This window comes from Myotis daubentonii, chromosome 1, assembly GCF_963259705.1.
Source record: "Myotis daubentonii chromosome 1, mMyoDau2.1, whole genome shotgun sequence".
Taxonomy (NCBI): domain Eukaryota; kingdom Metazoa; phylum Chordata; class Mammalia; order Chiroptera; family Vespertilionidae; genus Myotis; species Myotis daubentonii.
The window spans coordinates 201602710-201618156 of NC_081840.1; the positions used below are offsets into that span (position 1 = coordinate 201602710).

The following is a 15447-nucleotide window of genomic DNA, read 5'->3' on the forward strand; positions in this document are numbered from 1 at the left end:
AAAATGCAGGCCTCTTCTCAGACCTGCTCCTATCCTGGGGGCATGAGTTCCTGCTGTCTCACCTGTCCCCAGGGCCCTTGGTTGCACTGAAATCAGCATCTCCAACTCAGGATTAGTCGAGCTACTCAGTGATGGGGACTCCAGGGAAGGCCATGATGATGGCAACCCCTTGGTCTCATAATTCACAAAGGGTAGCAGGGGGGGAAAGTACGTACTACTCTGTGATCCTCTAAACTGTGAACTGGAAGTACAGCTCCCATGCTGAGCTTGGGAGGAGATGGCTGCTCCTGGGGTTGGGGTTACCAGACCTGGACAGGAAGAAGCCCTCCCTCCACATCATCTGACCCATGTCCACTGCTCCACCTCGCTGGCCTCATGACCACCAGGAATTCTACCCTTGTTCACTTCAGGCACTTCATCATGGGTTAGCGGCAGGTGCTCATGCAGAATTCACCTCCAAGAAGGGCTGAAAAGGAAAGCACCCAATCGGATTCATTGTCCAACTTGAAAAGGAGCATCTTCCTCTGCTCATGATGTGAGAAAAATGAAATGAGCTTTCTTTTTAAAAAATACATGTTTTTTTAAATTGATTCCAGAGAGGAAAGGAAAAGGAGAGAGAGAGAGAGAGAGAGAGAGAGAGGAGAGAGAGAGAGAGAGAGAGAGAGAGAGAGAGAGAGAGAGAGAGAGAGAGAGGAGAGAGAGAGAGAGAAACATCAATGATGAGAGAGAATCATTGATTGGTTGCCTCTGGCACATCCCCACTGTGGGGATCGAGCCCGCAACCCAGGTATGTGCCCTGACTCAGAATCCGGGAAATGAACCGTGACCTTCTCTGGCTCACAGGTCGATGCTCAACCACTGAGCCATGCCGGCTGGGCAAATGAACTTCCTTTTGCTGAGACTCAGTTAGCCAGAATCTGACCAAGGGGCCGTCTCCCCATTAATGTGAGTGGTTTTCATGACATTCTTTCTTCAGTTCTCTTTGACTAAGGAGAACTCAAGGACGGCTCCTTGGCAGTATCCCTGTTGTTGAGGGCCTGCCCTTTCTTGGATGGAAGCGCAAGTTCCCCACCTAGAAAGTTGGCTTCTTTTGTGCTTCTCACACCGAGGAGGCCAGTAACATGATCCTCCTCTTCCTTTTGCCTTTTCCACTCTATCCCTTATTGGGACATTTTTTTTAGTCACTTTATGTTATTAGTTATTATAAATTTTCAACTCTCTCAGGAAAAGTTTGAAGAAGTTGGGCTCTTAGGCCTGGACACAATACTCTGCTAAACAGCAAGTATGTGGAGGGTTGTTGTGAGGAAAATGGTAATTCATCCTTATTCACTGAGGACTGGAGACACAAAATATAAAATTAAATGGGATTTAGATCACATACCACTTAAAAAGCTTATGAGGTGTACTGACATTGCCAACTCCAATTTAAAAGAATTTCAATTCATCTAAATACATATGTTACTGTCACCTGAGAGCACAGATGTTTTTCAAGTTGCTCTGTCAAGGTGCCAGCCAGTCCTGGTGTGGGCACAAAACTCTGGAAAGTAGTCTTTCTACCTGCTCAGAGAACCCGCCTCTACAATGTGAAAATTGTAGCACTGTAAGAGACCTCAGGTTCTCTGGGCTGACATGCACATAATCTAGAGCAGGTTAGGTCCTTGTTCCCATGGGCCTCCTTCTCTGCCTGGCCCCCGTGGCTGAGGACCAAGAAGAGGCTGTGACGGCCACTGGGAAGATTATAGGCTCTAAGTCAGGAACTACACTCCGGTGTTGGCTCCATCATTTACGAGCTGGCAAACCTGAGCAAGTACTTTTTTTTCTTTTTGCTTTTTTTCCAGAAAGAGGAATGGAGAGGGAGAGAGAGCTAGAAACATCAATGATGAGAGAGAAGCATTGATTGGCTGCCTCCTGCACACCCCACACTGGGGATGGAGCCTGCAACCTGGGCATGTGCCCTGACTGGAAATAGAACAGTAACCTCCTAATTCATAGGTTGACACTCAACCACTGGGCCATGCCAGCCTAGCAATCAAGTACTTTTTAACAAATTGGAACCTTTAAATGAGAAGGTACAAGCTCACTTCCTTCCTTCATGCAACTGCACTGCATCACTTCTTTTATGGGGATTTCCAGCCTGTGCTTTAATCGTTCGTCTTGACCTCTGCCTCTCTATTGACTATGAATGTCTGAAAACAGATTCTTCTCACCTTTTTCACTGACTAGGATATTAATGGTGCTTAATAAAATTGTAGAATAAGTGAGTGAATGAATGAATGAATGAATGAATGATGGATGTTTAGATAGTAGTATTATTGTGAAAACTGGGCCAGGTCCTGAGGATCTATGAAAAGCCATGTTCCCTGGCTGTCTGCAGAGGAGACAGTCTTTAAAAAAAAAAAAATACAGTCAATAAAGTAACTGCGAAGTACTGCGTGTGGAGAGCACAGGGCAGACACAGATACCTGTTTCAGAAAGTCAGGAAGGTTCTGTGAAGGAGATGGCATTTGAGCTGAGCCCTGAATATGGAGTAGGAGTTTCCAGGCTGCGGTAGTAATACCCGAGTCTCAGGTCTGGCTGTGACCAGCTGGTCATGTTGGACAAGTTACTTTACCTGTCAGTGACTCCGTTTCTCCATTTGTTAAGTAGAGTTTGCTCATGGGGTTTCTGCCAGGATTCTGTATGAGAACATAGACGAAATGCACAATACCAATCCAGGCAAAGGAAAATAATAAGTATTAGGATGGTGTTGCATGGGGAAGAGCCAGAAGGGAGAGGCCCTGATTGTTCTGGGAACCAAAAATAGTCAGGTTCTGGGGGTTACCCAAGGAGGGGTGCCAATAAACTGCACCTCTCTTTCCCACATGGGTTTGAAAGATTTTGAGAAAATTCAAAAGAATAATTCTGAAGGCCAAACTATCACTTTTAAATGGAAATGGCTAAGTTGGAGAACAAGGCCTAAAACAAGGAAAAGCAGAGCTTAAAGGCATAGACTGGGCAAATCTGGGCACAGCAGCTTCTCCCACAGAAGCCTGCCCAGCAAAGATTCAGCCTGGAGCAGCTTAGGGAAAGGCTGGCTCACTCTCAAGGCAGAAAAGGGAGGAGCAACTGTGAGCTTACCCAGTTGTACTTTCCCATTTTTCATCAGGGACTCTAGGGCAGAGTGAGTAAAGGGTGGGGCATGGTCAGACCTTGCTTTGGAAACCACTTTCCTGTGGAAGTGTGGGTGTGGAGAGTTCTCCCCTTTAACACAGCATTACTAGGGCTTGGGGGCTGGGGGTGGTATTGTGTCAATAGAAAGGATAAGGAGATGACCGTGGGGTTGGACAGGCAGGCAGGAGCAACACAAATGAACTGAAGGTGGGATGCCCACTGAGAGGAAAGGAAGAGACACTGGCTGGATTGCCAAGGAGGGTGGCAAGTGCAGCTGGCAATGCCAAGCAGCTCTAGTGACACTGGTTGTTGTGCCTATAGAAAGAGAGAGGGCCGGGCCATGGTTCCGCCAGGTCATTAGGAAGTTGAGGAAGCTGACGAAGAAGCGGGATCTGGGCCAGATAGGCCTGAAGTGACAAAAGCAGAGAATGGCTATTCTTGGGCCATCTCCAGGAGTCCAGGAGCCAGGGCTCACAATCAATTCGGAAAAGAAGGCAAAGTCTGAGTAAGGGAGTGAGAAACTTGAATAGTTGAGAGAATACAGCAGAGAGTAGCATTCTCAGATTCTTTTGAAATGGAAAATTTTGGGATGATAAAAAGATCCAAGAGGTGGCCCTGAGAATGGTCAGCTCAAGAGGAGTAGAGGTAAATGTCCTTGTAGTTGAGGAGGTGAAGGTTGCTGGATGGGTCATCTAGAAGGACATGGAAGCCCTCAAGATGGGGCCAGAGTTAACAAGGAGGATGGTATTAGGTCAATTATAATGGAGATTAGAGATAGAGATAGAGATAGAGATAGAGATAGAGATAGAGATAGAGATAGAGATAGATATATAGGAACCAATAAAGAAACAAAGATATGACAACCTCCAAAATAGCTACAACCATCACCAAAATATTGACTAACCTACCTGGTTTATATAAGAATGGAATTGTAGAAACATAAATATATTTACAGTTGTGGAATATAGACAATGATAGAGACAGCAACAATGAAGCCTTTTTTATTGCTATGATAGATAAGTGTGCTAGCCAAAAATGCATGTAGTAAACCTTCACATACTGTGAGCCATCTCTAATAACTGAGGTACTCCCTCTACCCACAAAAGTACACAAACCAGAGGAATATCTGCTCCTAAATCACATACCCAAAGACTATCCTAGAAGCTCACCTGCAAATCAGGCAACACACAGGCTGTGAGTTTGTGGGGGAAATGCAATCTCTTCCCCATACATAGAACCAGATGGCATCTATCACATCAGCTGATATTTGTGATTATTACTATTTTCCATAATTGCCCTTCAGGGATCTGCTTCTTTGCATCATGTTAAATACTTGTAATTAGCCAATGAAAGATTTGGAGCTAAGCTAGTTTTAAAAATAACAACACTGAGAAACTGAGTCCAATGTAATGGAATGTATACCGTAATTCTATTCTCATAATGCTAAATACTTTCAGCCAAAGATACTTCTAGAGATGCCTTTTATTAAAAGCATATGGCATATGTTCACTTTTGTGGCTTTCAGTCTTCTTAGACAACTCTGCAAATAAGGCATAGGAGGAGAGCGAACAGGGCTTCCAAAAAATGATTCTGACGAATCATGAGGCATGGGCTTAGCAATGTGTTCATTGCCAGGGGGAATCCTTGAGACCGCCAACCTTCATTGCGGTGATTTAGAAGGAAAGAGCTTTGAAAACAGACCTCCTTTCCCCCATTAGATTTCCCTGTCAAGACACATAAAAGAATTCAAACTAATCAAAAAAGTCCAAGTGAGCTAGCTGGGTAACTAGGACAGGCCCAACCTTGAGTTCAGAGAGCTTTCTAATGCATTCCACCTGTCCCTCCAAGAAACAAAGTTTACAGGGTACAGCGACTGCAAAGGAGGCTTACTTCTAAAGAGAAGATGCTTATATGGTAGCCGAAATGGCATATCATGGAATTTTAGCTTGACATTGAGAACTTTGTCACTCTTAATAAATCACCCCATGCCCAAGATACTGAATTTCTTTTCTTCTTACATGTTTTAAAATCTGTTTAATCATCATGAGAGAAGCAGCCAGCAGTACTATAAAGACCTAAGGCAGTCAGTCCTTGAGCCTCCTTATAATCTGGTCCCACCTTACCAACCAAATTTAGCATGCAACGGATCCTTTTCACCCCAGCAGGATGGACACTTTATTGTCTGGTCTCTCCCCTCTCCCCATACCACACAGCTTCCTCCCTTACAAGCAAAGGCTATGATCACCCCTGCCTCCACCTATAGTGCTTCCCTGCCTGGACTGTTTGCCCTTGTCACCACCTCTCCAAATCCCTCCGCGTCCCATTCATATTCCATGCTCTGTGAAGTCTTCTCTAATGGCACCAGCCAATACCAATCTTTTCCTTTCCTGATTATCCCTCCCGCTTCCTGTCAAACTAAGGATAGAAATTGCACTGTGCTTGGACTTACATCTTGAAGTTACCTCTGAGCTCAAGGGCACCATGCCCTTTCAGCAATAACAGTGAGAATGGTAGGGGAGGTGGGAATGGAGTAGTGTGTGTTTAGTATTTGCCAACCACCTTGGCAGTGGTTCATATTGGAACTTAAGGTTACGTTGTCTCATGTCATCCAGTTGTACAGAGTTCCATGTTCTATAAAAGATGTCAGAGAAAATTACAACTGATTATTCTGGAAGGGCCCCTCAGGCTGGCCCTCCCTTCCTGGGTTGGCTTGGTAGGCTTCAAAAAGATGATTTCAAATATGCTTCAGGGGTGATGGATTTCCTGGTGTTTTTTCTCATAAATATATATATATATATATATATATATATGTACCCATATGTCTATATGTTCTATACATATATACTCAATGCATAAACCAGATTACTAATTCAAATGGAGACATTTGGACAAGGAGTAGAGTTCCTTGGAGACATTTCTTCCCAGAAATTACACTCCCCAGGGCCACTTCTTCAAGGCACTTCCTTCTGAACAGAGGATAGGTAAGAAGCTTCAGAGTGTCCAGGAAGTTGCCCAAGGAGCATGACGTCAGAGCCTTCCTTCCCTTTCTTTCCAGAGGCTGAAACTGCTCTGGCCCTGCCACTCGCTGGTTGTGCTGTCACTAAGCACATTGTCAGCCTCTCTGTGCCTTGGTTTCCCCAGCTGTAAATGCAACTAGTAATAATACCTAACCTACAGGGTTGTTGTGAAGAGTGCTTAGAAAAGTCAGAAACACCTGCTAAGCACGTATTCAATGTTGGTTCTTTAGGATTTTTATTTATATCTTTTCACCAATACTTCAGAAATTCCCTTTCCATAAGAATGCAACAGCCCTAAGAGAATAACGAAGCCCTTATTGATTTTTTTTTTTTAAATCGTTGAAGAGTATTCTAAATCCAGGAGTACCAAGACCCATCTCACTTGGGATGGCTGATGTGTGAAAAACTTTTTTTTCTCCTCTTCTTTATACACAGTACCTGGGAGTGGACTCTACTCCTGGTTCAATTCTTGTTCTGAATTTTTATTCATAGACCATATGTGCAGATGTCTGTGTGGATGTGAATATCGGAGGTGAAGCCCCACAGCTCTGAGGCCCTTGGATGAGCATTATGCACTATCACTTCCAACACATTCTTTTCCTCTCCGATCCTCCCCGCTTCCAAAACAAAAAGCCTGTCTGTGATTCTCCTCTCTCAAGCAGGACCCGGGGCCCTTGGGAAGAGGTGAGGCATGACTGACGCACAGGGAAGGCAGGCTGTGGCGCAGGCTGCTGGAGGGTAATCTTCTAGATGATTCATCAGGTTGGCAGACTCCCCGCCCCTCCTCTGGTCCCTGGAAAAACCCTGCCAGAGAAGGAGGAGGCTTTGTTTTGCTGATGTTTCTTAATCCAGTATCAAACTGGAGGAATGGTACCTTTTCCTGAAAGACCTGCGTATAAAAGGTCTTGCTGCCTTCATCTTTGCTGTCATTGTTTCAAAAATAAAGGAGTAGCCCCACCTAACTTTCCACTGGATAAGACATGAATGGGGGATTTTTATTTTAAGCTTCCGACTCTCTGCAAAGCGCACCCAGCTCCCAGGTGGGGAAGGGAGCTTGCGCAGTCTGCAGAGGCTACATGGCTCGGAGAGGAGCCAGCTCTCCTGCAGGTGAGGCACCAGAGCCTGCCCCGCACCCCGCGACCTTGACTAGAATTTCCCTCTTTGCTCCCTGCTTGTTTTACAAGGTATCGAATGACTGCCCGCGTCTAGTCAATGTCAAGGCCAAGGGAACGAATCAAGACCTTTCGTCCTCCCCTCCCCTCCCCGCTCCTCTCCCCCTCCCCCTTCCCATTCACCCTCCCTCCAGCCCGCCTCCAAACCACAACACCGATCAACCAACCCACTGGTCTGAAACCCTCGGAAGTAGTACAATATTAGAAGCTGTGGAAACAACGCATTTCCAGTATCAGTAGGAGAGGGAAAAGGGACAGAAGGAGACAGAATTGGAGGGAAATGGGAATTCAACCTTTTTTTCTTTAAGGGTGGTGGGGTGGCGGGGTGGGGGGGGGGGTGACGTGGGGGCGGGGGGCTGCGCGAGAGAGAAGAATAAATATCTCTGGGCAAGCAGGCCTTCCTTGGGGGAAAGGAGAACCCACCATTTCCCCAGGTAACACATTCCAGAGAGGGAACAAATTGTCCGGAGATGCTGGACGGGGGCCACGGGAATACACAACGTTTAAATCCAACCATGGGAGTTGTTTACAATCCTCTAGAAGATGCCAAAGGGTTTACCAGGCGGGGTAATGGCTCGCAGCTGCGGTGCTGGCTGGGCGGTACCTCCCCGCCTTCCCTGCAGGAGAAGCTGAAGCAACACCGTGACTGGCCCAGGGTCACACTCCAAGCTCCAGACAGAAATAGTTCTTACTCCTCCCTCCTGGCTCGAAGCAGCAGACAACGCTGCCTTATTACTGTGCTATCATTCGAATCTGAATCATGTAAATGGCTCCTAATTGCAGGCCTATAGTGAACTGTAGCCCTGTGACTCTAACTGCCACGGAGCTGAGGTGGGGATGACAGACTCCTGAATATGGAATTAAAATGCAGGAAGGGGTGGGGGCTGGGAGAAGTGTTTGCAAACTCGACTTTGAAACTGCTGACTAGTACCATGTTTAGGCGTTGTTTTTTAATGAATTTCAAATGTCACCTCCAATTTGTTACAATGTTGAAACAGAGAAGCACTTGGGGTTCAAATGAATGCCATTCAAAAGGGCATATGGGGGTGAATCTCAGCTGTTTCCCAAGCACTCCATCTTCACACTCTTCCTTTTTAACGCCCACTAAATTACCGCCTCATTTTGGTGTTTAAACTTCCCCTTTAACTCTTCTGTAGGCAGCTATGGGGGAGGGATTGGTAGGAAGGGGCCAGGGGAGCAACCAGGTGTATAAATTCAGACCTGTCCACGGGGATGGTCACGTGCTGTGCTCAGGAAAGAAAGTACATTCCATGCAGCAAATTGCTCTAACTGATTCATTTGTCCAGGCAGAGACGCCACCTACCTGCTTGCAGGTATTCAGGTAAATGACAGGTGGGCGGGACCTACTGACTGTTTCAATAGCTCAGGTCGCAGCAATGTTTTATCTGTCGAGGCTCCCTGTGATGTCACACATTTCCTGCTCTCCACCGACCAATGCCCTCCTCCGTCCTCTAGGCACCTGTACGCGGAGGCTCAGGCTGGTCACAGCTCGGGCTGGGCTGCCCGGGGAGCTGCTGGATTCACCTGCACAGCATGAGAGCTGCGGGGCGGGCAGACACTTACAAAGGTGAGCTGAAACCCTCCATTTTCCTCTCTCAGCATTCAGACCCCTGGCCCCAAGGCATCTGAATGAGGCATTGGAATGAAAACTACAAGCCTCGGGTGTTTGTCCCAGAGGGAGAAGCCCTTTTGAGAGAGAAGCGCAGAGGGATGCCTTTGCCGTTTTGGTTGCACAGGCAAGTCCTCCCAGACCAGATATTTAATCCCTTTTGCTTCTCTTAATCATTAATCCAGCCTCTGCTTGTCTGGGAAGTTGATCTGATTTTTTTTTTTTTTAACCCTGGAATGGAATAGAGACTTTTGAAACTTAACTCAAAGGTACAGACCAATTCAGCCGGTCTATTGGGGGTGGGGAGGCCAGCGCCAGCTGAATTCAGAATGGCTGTATTTGCTTTATTTTGCCGTGCTTTCTGCATTCATCACACCAGAGGCAATTTCAACCGAAAGCTGCTCAACGTCCTTAATTGCTCCCCCCCTCGCTGAAGTTTTTTTCTCAAACAGGTAAATTCTGTTCCCCACTCAGACGCCCTCTACTCCAGTTGCCCTCCCTCTACAGTACTTCTCTTTTGAAAAGTCTACTGTTTTCTTTGTTCTTTGCTAAACACCCTTTTAAAAACCACTTTGCTATCTGGTTGGAATTGTTTACATTCACCTCTGGACTGGCTGCCCGTTGACCCTTCACTTCGGTTAAAGTAAAGACTATTTCCTCTTTGCTTACAAGAAGGTAACTGCCATTTAATTTTCTGGCACTCGTCCACTTTCTCTTTCTCTCTTTTAGTAGCAAATATACTGGGGAGATTGTTCTGCGGGGACCTGACATTTTTACAAGAAATTTTACCTCTAGGATCCATTTTGGTTTTCCTAGTCCTGAGCACGCAGCCGTTACTACTTCTGTTCTTGACAGTCCACTGGCCACACTCCACAGTGGTTAGAGCAGGAGAGCAACCATCTCCCAACACAGTTCCCTCCAGGGATGAGCTGGGAACTTGGGAGAGAAGTCCACCTGCTAGGGAGGCATTTCATTCATTGGTTGTTTTTCTGAGATTTCAGTTAGCAAATATGTTTGTAAAAGAATAACTGGTGCCCTGACCGGTGTGGCTCAGTGGATAGAGCGTCGGCCTGCCGACTGAAGGGTCCCAGGTTCGATTCCGGTCAAGGGCGTGTACCTTGGTTGCGGGCACATCCCCAGTAGGGGGCGTGCAGGAGGCAGCTGGTCGATGTTTCTCTCTCATCGTTGTTTCTAACTCTCTATCCCTGTCCCTTCCTCTCTGTAAAAAAATCAATAAAATATATTTTTTTTAAAAAAATAACTGGTGAGGAATTATGCTCCTCTTTACTCACCCAGGAACTCAAAGTGCACATCAGTTCTTCAAAAGTATAAATTGAAACAAGATGAGAAGTTTGTTTTGTTTTGTCTCAGTTGCTTCTCGACACTGAGAACCCATCCTGTGCTGGTTGCCAATTTCCCTCTTGCTCCTTGGAGTAAGGGCGTGTATTGTTCTTTCCCACCTTTGTGTCTGTTCTTTCCCCTGAGCCAGTGTGTTGGGTGGTGGCCTCTGCTTGTCCCTCGCTGGTGTTCTCACTTGCTCCAGAGTTTTGACAGTAGAGGAGAGAAAAAAATCTCTTGGGTCCTGAATCTTCTGGATAAAACATGTCTTTAAAGTCACAAACCTCTCCCACAAGATTACCATGGTTCTCGGTTCTATGCACAGTAATTAATTTATGATTGAACAAATCATTCCATCACTACATGTCAGTTTCTACAGCTACTAAAGGAACAGAACTATGACTACCAGGTCCCCAGGTATAAAAAGAAACAATGACAGAGACTAGGGTTAGGCAGGGTCAGGTTACTTAGAATGCAGTAGATCTCTTGGAGAATTGGCACATAAGTATTGCCCAGAGGGGTGGGAAGAGCCACCGTGGTTCCCTGCCTGTAGTGACTCCATCCCTTGGTTCAAGTGGCAATAGGGCCTGACCGAAAAAATGTACAGTCTCTTCCGTTCATATCCTTGAGCAAGTTACTTAACTTCTCTGACCTTCAGTTTCTTCTTCAGTAAAACGGGGATAATAATCCCTGTGATGATAATGTAGTCGTCAGAAGTAAATGAGACAACATGGAGCGCTGAGAGGCAAGGTCTGTGCTAGGTGGGGGCCAGATGAAGGCAGGCCCCTCCTCCTTGAAGGCACCTTCCGGGGTTGTTCGGAGGGGATTGTCTGACCCTATGGAGATAAAAGATCTCTTGTGTTTACAATTGTTAGGAACCCTGATCGTTCTTGTTATGGTTATTAATTGTAAGTAATTAACATCAATGTTAACAGATGAGAAAAAGAAAAACAGGGTTATGGTTATTAATTGTAAGTAATTAACGTCGATGTTAACAGATCAGAGAAAGAAAGCGGGCAGGAGAATGCTTAAACTGTGTCATTAAACAGCCAGGCAGATCGGTCTCTGCCAGCCTCGCAGGCCACTGCTGTCCCCCCACCTTCCCCAGCTCAGGGCTCTCATCCCACGACAGACCTATAAAATGTGGTCTCACACAGGTCTTCAGGGGATGTATCCTCTTGTGTTGGCTGTAGTGGGACTTGCAGGCTGCCCTTTCTGTTTTCAGCTGTGCTATTTCCAGGGCGGATGGGGTGGGTGCTTACTCTCCTCCAGACTTGTAGGCAAACACCCGTTGCTGCAGTCTGGGTGAGCTGCCTGCCGGGTCACTGGGAGAGGAGGCAGCTGGTTTGGAGCCTGCACTGTCCTGTGAAAGGGGAATTTGTGAATTCTTTGGACAGGATTGTCCCCCTCGTGGAATATCCTCTGCCTTTTGATGACCTTGAGTCATTGCATAAAAACAGGTGTGTTCCCAGGTCCCTGGGACCTTCTGTAAGTCTCACCCTATCCTGAAAAGATAAGGCAAGCTTTCATCATTCAAGAGCAAGGGAACAGCCTAGTTGATTGACGACAGGGTTTTATAACCCTGAGCCTCTACTAGCTTGCTTAGGGGACCCTGGAGAAGAACCTCAACCTCCCTGCCCATCAGTTTCCTTGTCTACCTTTTCCTAAAAGAGGGATGCTGAAATGGTATACTTCACAAACCACCACTGTCCTCTCACAGAAGCTACGTGGCTGCACACCTAGGGAGGGGAAGGGTAGTTCAGACTGACAGCTGAGGGGTGGGCAATGCCTCACTAGGGCATAATAATCTTATTTATTCCTTTCTGGGTGGAATAGTGCCACTGCTTTAGAATAGTGGTCTGGTGTCTGGCATCAGTCTGCCTGGGTTCAAAACCCAGCTCTATCACATACTAGCTATGTGACCTGGGATAGGTTATTGACCCCTCTTTATGCCAGCTATAAAACAGTTACTGTGCAGATGAAATGAGCTTAAATATGTGACGTTTTGGAGTAGGACCTGGCATACTGATAGCTATTACTAGTATAAATTTATTGAAAGGAAAGCGTAGTAGGTAGAATCAGACAAATCTGGATTTGAGGCTGGTTCTGCCATGTAAATTACTAAGCTAAATGAGTTTCTTAGTATCTCTTTGTCTCAGGTTCGCCATCTGGAAAATGGAATAGTTACCAAACCCAGTGCTGTTGTGAGGAATAGTTGAAACGATTTTATGTAAATGCCAAGTATATAGTAAGTGCTCAATGCATCTTAACTATTATTATATATTATAGAAAACATTTGTTCTATTGGTCAGAGTTAGGCATCTGAGGTCATGCCTAGTCTGGATATAATAGTGATACAAACGGTAGTACATTGAGGGCCAAAGACTCTGAGCAAAGCAGATTTCCCCAAAGGCCCCCAAAGGCCCAGAAGGAAAACCTGTTAATAAAGATTATCTTGTTTATGCTGGAGTTCCAGGGCAGGGGAGCTGCCAGTGCCATGCCTGGTCTGTGAAGAACTGAGAGCAGGAGGACTCTGCGATATAAACAAACAGTGGATTCTTCTGGGGTAGTGATTCCTGGCTTCCTGGCCCCTTTTTAGATTTGAATTCCTCTCCTAGAGTAGAGAAAATCGGGTCTGCAAAGATCCTGACCGCTTACAAAGCCATTCTGTAAGATGTGGCCAAGAGAGGACTATGAGGGAGGCTCCTCACTGCCATAGTATCACAGACTTCCGGTGGTTACAACTATTCCTGATATTTATGTGCCCGCATCACAGTCTCACTCTCATGTGGGTGGCAAGTTTATTGTCCTCTGACAGTGTGTCCAAAGTATTGAGGGCTTCTGAAAACTATTTGGTAGGAAGACTATGTCACTCTTCTAGGTCAATGGGATTTAACTATTTACTATCCCCAAAGAGTAAGAGTTAACTTGGAAGCCATGCAAGTTTCTAAGAACAAACACTTCACTGAACTGAAATCAGAAACAGCGAATGTTGGCTGCCTCCTGTAAACCTCTTACATTCACCATTTCCTCGTATCTCATTTTGAACCCGTGACTTATTGTTCAGTTACCCAGAGACACAGTTCAGATCAACAATAAGGAAGGATTTTCTAAGAATTAGAGTTGTCCCCAAATCCGTAGGTTGCCTTTGAGGAACTGCGTTCCCTGTCACTGAAGATGAGTGTTTTTGGTATATTTAACGCCTGGTATCTGTTTGCTGAATGAGTGAATGAATGAATGGATTTGTGTTTCTTTAGCAGCACATACACTCATCTGTAAATAAAGATTCTATCACTGATCTCATAGGATCATTTTACAAATTAAATGAGAAAATACATGTAAAATACCTAGCACAGTATCTGGTTCCTAGTGAACTGCTTATTAAATAGTAATGATTATTATTTTATTTTACATTATATTCTAAAAAGAAGGGGGAGAATAGACTCCAGCTTCAAGTAGAGGGTTGACAAGAAATTTGCCGTTTTTATTAGAGTCTCTTTATTCCAATTCTCTTCACCCCTACCCTTCATCCTCTGCTTTTCTAGAAAACCCACGCCCCCTGCTCTAGGGAGTCACCTGTCTTGACACGGTAGATGCCTAGTACTCTTCTACCAGTGGCAAGAATTCTGTCCCAATTAACCAGGGCAATTTTTTGTATATCGCTCATTTGTGACTTGGAATGCATGGACTTAAATTCCATCATTATTTTCCAGTGACTCTTATTTGCTTCTTGTGTTTGATGCATTTGTCACAGGGACACCAAAGAGTCCACCAACAGCAGAGTGGAAGCTCTCCAGGAATTCTCTTTAATGGCCTCTTGGCACCGTGCATGGCAACAGCACATGCATGATGGTGCAGTCCAAAAATGCCATTGCTATCTGTGGAGATGATTTGCATAACTTGCTGATGATGCTGGGTCAGTCACGTGGCCTTTGTTGAATAGAACGCTGCATGTTTAGGCTCCTGCACACTCCCATAATACATGAGTCACTCAGTGTTTTCATAGTCCTCATTAAGTACTATTGTTATGCTTGTAATAGGTCTTCAACAACACACACCCCCTCAGCCATTCTACCTGTGGCCTCTTTTCCGCTTGGGGCCCTTGCAAGTGTGGCTTAACAGTTATCCTTGAAGATATCTGTATTCTAACTTAGTAATGGATTCAAAGGAAATGACTACATTTTATACTAGGCCACAACTGCTATCCCTAAGTATGTAGCAGCCTAAGTAGCTGCCACCCCCAACATCTTCTGGATTCCTGAGCCGTGTGGAGAAGTGCTGGGGTGCCTCACTGGGAATGTTCACCCCACTTCTGGGGGATTCCCCTGGAAATACATAGCCCCTGTATTATTTTCCTAGGGATGCTGCAACAAATTACCATGAGCTCGGTGGCTTAAAACAACACAAATTTATTCTCACGCAGCCCTGGAGGCCAGAAATCAAGGTGTTGGCAGGGCCTTGCTTCCTCTGAAAGCTCCAGAAGAGAATCCTTCCTCGCCTTTTCCAGCTTCTGGTGCCTCCAGGTGCTCCCTCGCTGTGGCTGTATAACTCCAACCTGCCTTCACATCACCTTCTCCTCTCGCCTGTGTCTTTTCTTCTGTCTCTTAGGAAGACACTGGTCATTGGATTTAGGGTAAAACAGATAATCCAGGATGATCTCATCTCAAGATCCTTAATTACCTCTGAAAAGACGATTTTTCTAATAAGGTCACATTCACAGGTTCTGGGTTTTAGGACATGGATATAACTCTGGGGAGGGGGCCATCATTCTACATCCTACATACCTGGACTGACATGCATACGCACAGCCCCCTCCCACTACTTATAGAGAGTCCTTGTTCACTTGGACACTGAAATTTTGGAGAAAATATAGGCAGCCCTTGCTGTAAAAAGGAAGGAACTTCTACCATTTGCAACAGCATGGATGGGCCTAGAGAGCATTATGCTAGGTGAAATAAATCAGTTGGAAAAAGATAAATATCACATGATCTCACTCATTTGTGGCATATAATGAACATAAACTGATGAAGAAAAACAGAGACAGAGATCAAACCTCAAAGGGAAGGCAGGGGAGGGTGGGGGAAAGGGGGAGAGATCAACCAAAGGACTTGTATGCATGCATATAAGCATAACCAGTGGA

General features: G+C 45.6%; 1 protein-coding gene across 3 annotated transcripts in view; it reads left to right on the forward strand.

Moving 5' to 3' along the window:
- The first annotated feature begins 8774 nt into the window (after positions 1-8774).
- Positions 8775-15447, forward strand: part of LNX1 (ligand of numb-protein X 1) — a 116274-nt gene continuing 109601 nt past the window's right edge. Inside the window, exon 1 of one of the 3 annotated variants that reach the window (XM_059671131.1) lies at positions 8775-8927. The gene's annotated coding sequence lies outside the window, so the exon portion shown is untranslated. Of the gene's footprint in view, positions 8928-8976; positions 9422-15447 lie in introns of those variants that run through there. The other 2 variants (XM_059671110.1, XM_059671120.1) reach the window with 2 other exon arrangements.